The sequence below is a fragment of the Rana temporaria genome, chromosome 2, assembly GCF_905171775.1.
Source record: "Rana temporaria chromosome 2, aRanTem1.1, whole genome shotgun sequence".
Lineage (NCBI taxonomy): Eukaryota > Metazoa > Chordata > Amphibia > Anura > Ranidae > Rana > Rana temporaria.
In genome coordinates this window covers 463,868,504-463,874,503 of record NC_053490.1, presented here as the reverse complement: position 1 = coordinate 463,874,503, position 6,000 = coordinate 463,868,504, and the positions used below count along the sequence as shown (strand labels likewise).

Below are 6,000 nucleotides of genomic sequence, written 5' to 3'. Positions count from 1 at the left end.
TCCTCTGCAGTGTGACGAGACCCTGCACAGTAATCCCAGGAAACAATGCGGCGACGACGGGACACGCCCACTCCCGCGGGATACCAACCAGGAAGTGGCAGCTGATCAAAGGTATGGAATCGTTTTTATATTTTTTAACTAGCGAGTTGTGCAAAAACGGCCTGAGCCTGGGTGTTTGAGCTGATGTTATATATTAGGGTGAACCACCGCTTTAACTTGTGCTATGTTATTGCCTTCCAATCCCTCTCTCAGTTCTTCCATTCTATAGGTCTCTTCCACCGAGTCAATCCATTCCCAAATTGAGGGACAGTCCACCTCCTGCCATTTTCTTGGTATTAGCCTCTTGGCTGCGTTAAGTAGGTGTGGCACTAAGGTTTTCCTATATTTTTTGATTCCTTCCTCTCCCCCATGGAACAGTACCACCCAGGGGTCCAACTTAATTTTCCTCTTTGTAATTTCTTCTATGCACCCCAGGATTTTTTCCCAGAATTCCTCAACTTTGGGACACTTCCACCATAGGTGGGCCATGTTTCCCGGGAGACCACATCCCCTCCAGCAGTCTCCTGTTTGCCCCTCATTAAATTAAGATAGTTTGTCTGCGGTCATATACCACCCAGTGATGCATTTATAGCTCATCTCCGCTGTGCGGCTATCTACCGCCGAGGAGTGTACCAGAGTCAGCATTTTGTCTATTGTGATCCTATCTCTTTGTGACCCAAGTTCCTTCTCCCATTTTTCAACGAATGGAGGAGTCATTCGCCTGTCCACCTTCAGCAGGATTTTATATAGTTTTGAAATCGATCCCTTGACCCTCTCCGTTGTACACAGTTTTTCCAGTTCGGTCAGCTGTTCCCCTGACCTCAGTGGTTGTGGCAGATGTGCATCTTCCTTCTGAGAAAGAGGGCTCGCCCCTCGAAATGCATCAGCATGTACGTTTGAGTGGTGCCTAGGTCTCAATGATACCTATCTACATCAGGACCTTCTTGTAACTTGGGTTTTGTTCTTTTCAGCCTCCTGGCCTTTTTATTAGCAGCAATCCACAAGTCTTTTTCCCCTGATGAAGTCACATGAGATATCGCGTAGGGCGGAGCCTGTACACCTGCTAACCGGAAGTATCTCCATGTATTTTTTCGATATGCTGGTGTTTTTTGTATAAAATTTTAGTGTGGTTTTTAATAATAAAGTACTTTGGCTATTACTTCTACACCATTGCCCCCCCCCCCCCCTTTTCTCTGGGAAGAAGGTTTAAAGCACATAGGAATTCACGGTGAAAATTTGAATTCAAAGAACTGTTTGCTGCATGACAGAAAACAAATGAACTAATATCACTATTATTTGGAAATTAGCCTGACTATATTTTGACACACGTTTCTGTTCTTGTGTTTTGATTTTGTGATATATACATAATAGGATTTATTCAGCAGGGGCGGACTGACCATTCGGGCTCTCGGGCACTGCCCGAGGGCCCCATGCCACTAAGGGGCCCCATCAGGGTTGCCAGCCTCAGTAAAACCAGGGACAGTATGTAAAAATCTTTTTTTTTTTTTAAATTCCAAGATTATAGCTTCCCCAGTACCTTTTCAGTGTGTGTATGTGTATTCTGTGTGTGTATACTGTGTGTGTGTATACTGTGTATCTTTACTGTATGTGTGTCTGGGTGTGTATACTGTGTGGCCCTATAATCTATTGCCTCAGAGGCCCCATAATCTACTATTGCCCGGGGGCCCCATAATCTCCTATTGCCTCAGAGGCCCCATAATCTACTATTGCCCGGGGGCCCCATGAGTTGTCAGTCTGCCCATGTGATTCAGTCAACATTATTAGTATATTGGCAAGTGGCTGTTTATTTCTTAGGTTTTTAGAATACAATGATGATGTTGTAGCTGTTGGCAGGACAGCGCTTGATATTACATATTCCGCTTTTACAGTGTCAATAATGTTTCCAATGTAAAACTGATTATTATTATTTTTATGACTTTTACACTGCTTTTACCTTCCATGGAACTATGTACAGTAGAGACAATATTGCTAAAATATAGTAGTTTAAAGTGTTACTAATCCCAGGACCCTGCATTCACTATAACTGGTCTCCCACAGTACACAGAACATGGAAATGCAATATTTTTAGTAAATATAAACTGCTAAATACCTTTTCTCATCAGCAGTTATAGCAGTCTTGTGACTTATATCAGTGTAGGAGGAGTTTTCATTCTGCTCTGACTGTCCTATGAGGCTGCAGGATCCCTGACCATCTGTCTGGGGTCCTGTGCTAATCACATGCACTCCCCCCCCCCCCAAAAAAAAAACTCTTTAGCAACACACACAAAACTGAGCATGTACAGCTTGTCCCCAAGGCTCTGTATTATCAGGAGATGGGTTGTGGACAGTGGAAGAAGGGGAGGATCAGAGAAGACAGGATCAAACAGCCTTTTTACGCAATGCAGCGGATTAACCCCTCAGGTTCCACAGTGAATATAACAAGCATGCTTTACTGTATATACAGACTGATTTTACTGTTGTGGGTTTAGTAACACTTTAAGTCATCATAACTGTCCATATATTAGCTACAGTACATCACACCTACTATGTATGTACTGTATGAGGACATATCTAACATATTTCTTTCCATCTCTGTCCAATAAATATAATATAATACATATTTAACCACTTCAGCTCCGGAAGGTTTACCCCCCATGCATGACCAGGCCATTTTTGTGCGATACGGCACTGCGATAATTTAACGGACAATTGCGCAGCCATGTGATGTTGTACCCAAATAAAAATTTATGTCATTTTTTTCCCCACAAGTAGAGCTTTCTTTTGGTGTTTTTTGATCACTTCCGTTTTCTTAATTTTTTGTGCTATAAACAAAAAATACAGACAATTTTGGAAAAAAATATACAATATTTTTTCAATTCTGCTATAAAACGGTCCCACTAAAAAAAAAAAAAATCTAATTTCTTCATCAATTTAGGCCAATCTGTATTCTGCTACACATTTTTGGTTAAAAAAAAAAAAAATCCCAATAAGCGTCTGGTTTGAGCAAAAGTTTTAGCATCTACAAACTATGGGATATATTTTTGGAATTTTTTTTTTTTTTTTTACTAGTAATGGTGGCGAATAGCGACTTATAGTGGGATATTGCTGTAGACTAATTGGACACATTGGACATTTTTGACACTATTTGGGGACCAGTGACACTAATACAGTGATCAGTGCCCAAGATCATGCACTGTACATCAGGGGCGATCAAAGTTTTAAATGTGTTCCTAGGGAGAGGTTTCCAATTGTGTGGGAGGTGCTTGTACTGTGGAAAGGCATAGATCCATGTTCCTACTTGGCAGAAACACAAGATCACTGCCTTCCCTTGTCACAGAACGGCAATCTGCCTTTAATTTTTACTACGCAAGTCAAAGTATTTATAACATACAGGCCCAGATTCTTAAAGACTTACGATGGCGTATCTCCAGATACGCCATCGTAAGTCCGAATGGCCGCCGTCGTATCTATGCGCCTGATTCATAGAATCAGTTACGCATAGATTTGGCCAAGATACGAGCAGCGCAAGTCTCCAACGCCGTCGTATATTGGGGTGCATATTTACGCTGGCCGCTAGATGGCGCTTCCGTTGATTTCTGCGTCGAATATGCAAATGAGCTAGATACGCCGATTCACGAACGTATGTGCGCCCGTCACATTTAGTTACGCCGTTTACGCAAGACATACGCCGGCGTAAAGATAAAGCAGGTCTCTAGGTGGCGCAGCCCATGCAAAGTATGGACGTCGGAACAAGCGTATCTTTTTACGTTATTTGCGTAAGTCGTACGCGAATAGGGCTGTGCGTAAGTTACGTTCACGTCGTAGGCAGTGTTCGACGTATCTTAGGCATTCTATCCGACGCATGCGCACTGGGATACATCCACGGACGGCGCATGCGCCGATCGTTCAAAACGTCATTTACGTGGGGTCATGCTTTATTTACATAAAACACGCCCACCTCTTCACAATTTGAAATAGGGGCGTTTACGCCGGCACATTTACGCTACGCCGCCGTAACTTAGGACGCAAGTGCTTTGTGAATACAGCACTTGCCTCTCTAAGTTGCAGCGGCGTAGCGTAAATACGATACGCTACGGCCGCCAACACTTACGCCGCCCTACGTGAATCTAGGCCACAGTGTTTAGCACTTTTGGACCATAAACCTTTAAAAGCACATCTCAGTGAAAAAATTAAGGGTTAACATTTTTATCCCCTCTTTCCAGTCATGCAGATTTGACCTCCATTCAAACACTCACGTGCCCAGTATATTTATTGTCTTGCTGTGATCTGCTGCTCAGGTGTGTTGCCTGGCTCCCATGCCTCCATCTTAGTCTATCTCCGTCATCGTGAGCCTTCTGCCTCTTCTGGGTGTTGGTTTTACACCTGCAGCCTCCTGGGATATGTAATGTATCCCAGGAGGCTGCAAGAGCAGGACATGTCATTCTTGCCTATGCTAGAATGGTGCCATGGGGTGAGGAGTGGACAAAAAAGTAAAAAAGTCATGAAAAAATAAAGTTTCAGAATGTGTCAGGGGGGATGGAGCCAGGAAGATTCACTTGAAAGCTGACATTTAGGTATGAATTATGACTACAGTGATTGCAGCAGTCGCTCACGTCCAGTGCACACCAGCTTGCGCTTTTGCATAGTAATCAAAGGGGGTTGCTCGCTCAGTACTGCCACCATACAGGGAAAGTCTTGGGGGAGGGGAGCTGCACTCAGGGTGACGCAGAGAACGCATTAAGGTAAAAAAAACTCTGCTTTTAGAACCACTTTACAGAGACAAAACATAGGGCGATTTACATGTACTGGGTAGATTTTTTATTTTTATTTTGCCCAGACATCTAAGCAAAGTTATGTAAATGGACATGTTTGCAATTAACCACTTGCCTACAGGGCACTTTCACCCCCTTCCTGCCCAGGCCAATTTTGAGCTTTCAGCACTGTCGTACTTTGAATGACAATTGCGCGGTCATGCTACACTGTAACCAAGTGAAATTGTTATTTTCTTCAGACAAATTAAATTTTCTTTTGGTGGTATTTATTCACTGCTGTTTTTTTTTATTTTTTACCAAAAAAATACAGAAAAATTAGGAAAAAAAACGTCAGTACCTGCCAGTAAATTTTATAAGTAATTTTTCTCCTTCACTGATGTGCACTGATAAAGCGGCACTGATGGGCTGCACTGATGGACACTGATAAGGTGGCACTTTTGGGCACTGATTAGGTGGCACTGATGAGGAGGCACTAATATGCTGCACTTATGGGCACTGATAGGTGGCACTGGTGGGCACTGATAGGTGGCACTGCTGGGCACTAATAGGCGGCACGGATAGGCAGCACTGATAGGTGTAACTATTAGCCAGCACTGACTGGCATCACTAATGGGCACTGATTGCTGACACTGGTGGCGTGTTATTGTAATCAGGGCATTGATGATCAGTGTACTGATTACATGTCTTAATGTCCCTTGGGAGGAAATGCTGCTGATCGGCTCCCCTCGCCACGCACTCTGTCAGTGTGAGGCGAGGAGCACCGATTACCGGCTTCGCCGTGTTTACATGTGACCAGCTGTGTTTGGACACAGCCAATCACACGGTTAAAGAACCGCGACCAAGGCTCTTTACAGAGATCGGGGTCGCGCCGTGTCCTAGAAACACGGCGCGGCTGCAATGGCTGCACTGCGAGCCCCCAGGGGCGCACGAGAGCGGTCATTCTGGGACGATGTCATAAGATGTTGTCCCAGAACGAGAGCCGCACCGGCCCTCCGTCATTTGACAGCGGGCAGACGGAAATCGGTTAAACTGATTTAAACTACTTACTCAAAGCAGTAAGAATAGAAATGCACATCGATGAATCAGCCAAGCTTTACCAGTTTATTACATTGTACAATATCTGCCATTCATTTGGTACAAAATAAACTTTTCAATCAAAATTGGAAGATATTTGATATAGAAAAAGTGT

General features: G+C 43.7%; 1 protein-coding gene across 5 annotated transcripts in view; it reads right to left on the bottom strand.

Moving 5' to 3' along the window:
- Positions 1 to 6,000, bottom strand: part of CTPS2 (CTP synthase 2) — a 414,745-nt gene that overhangs the window by 302,196 nt on the left and 106,549 nt on the right. The gene's annotated exons all lie outside the window — the stretch shown is intronic.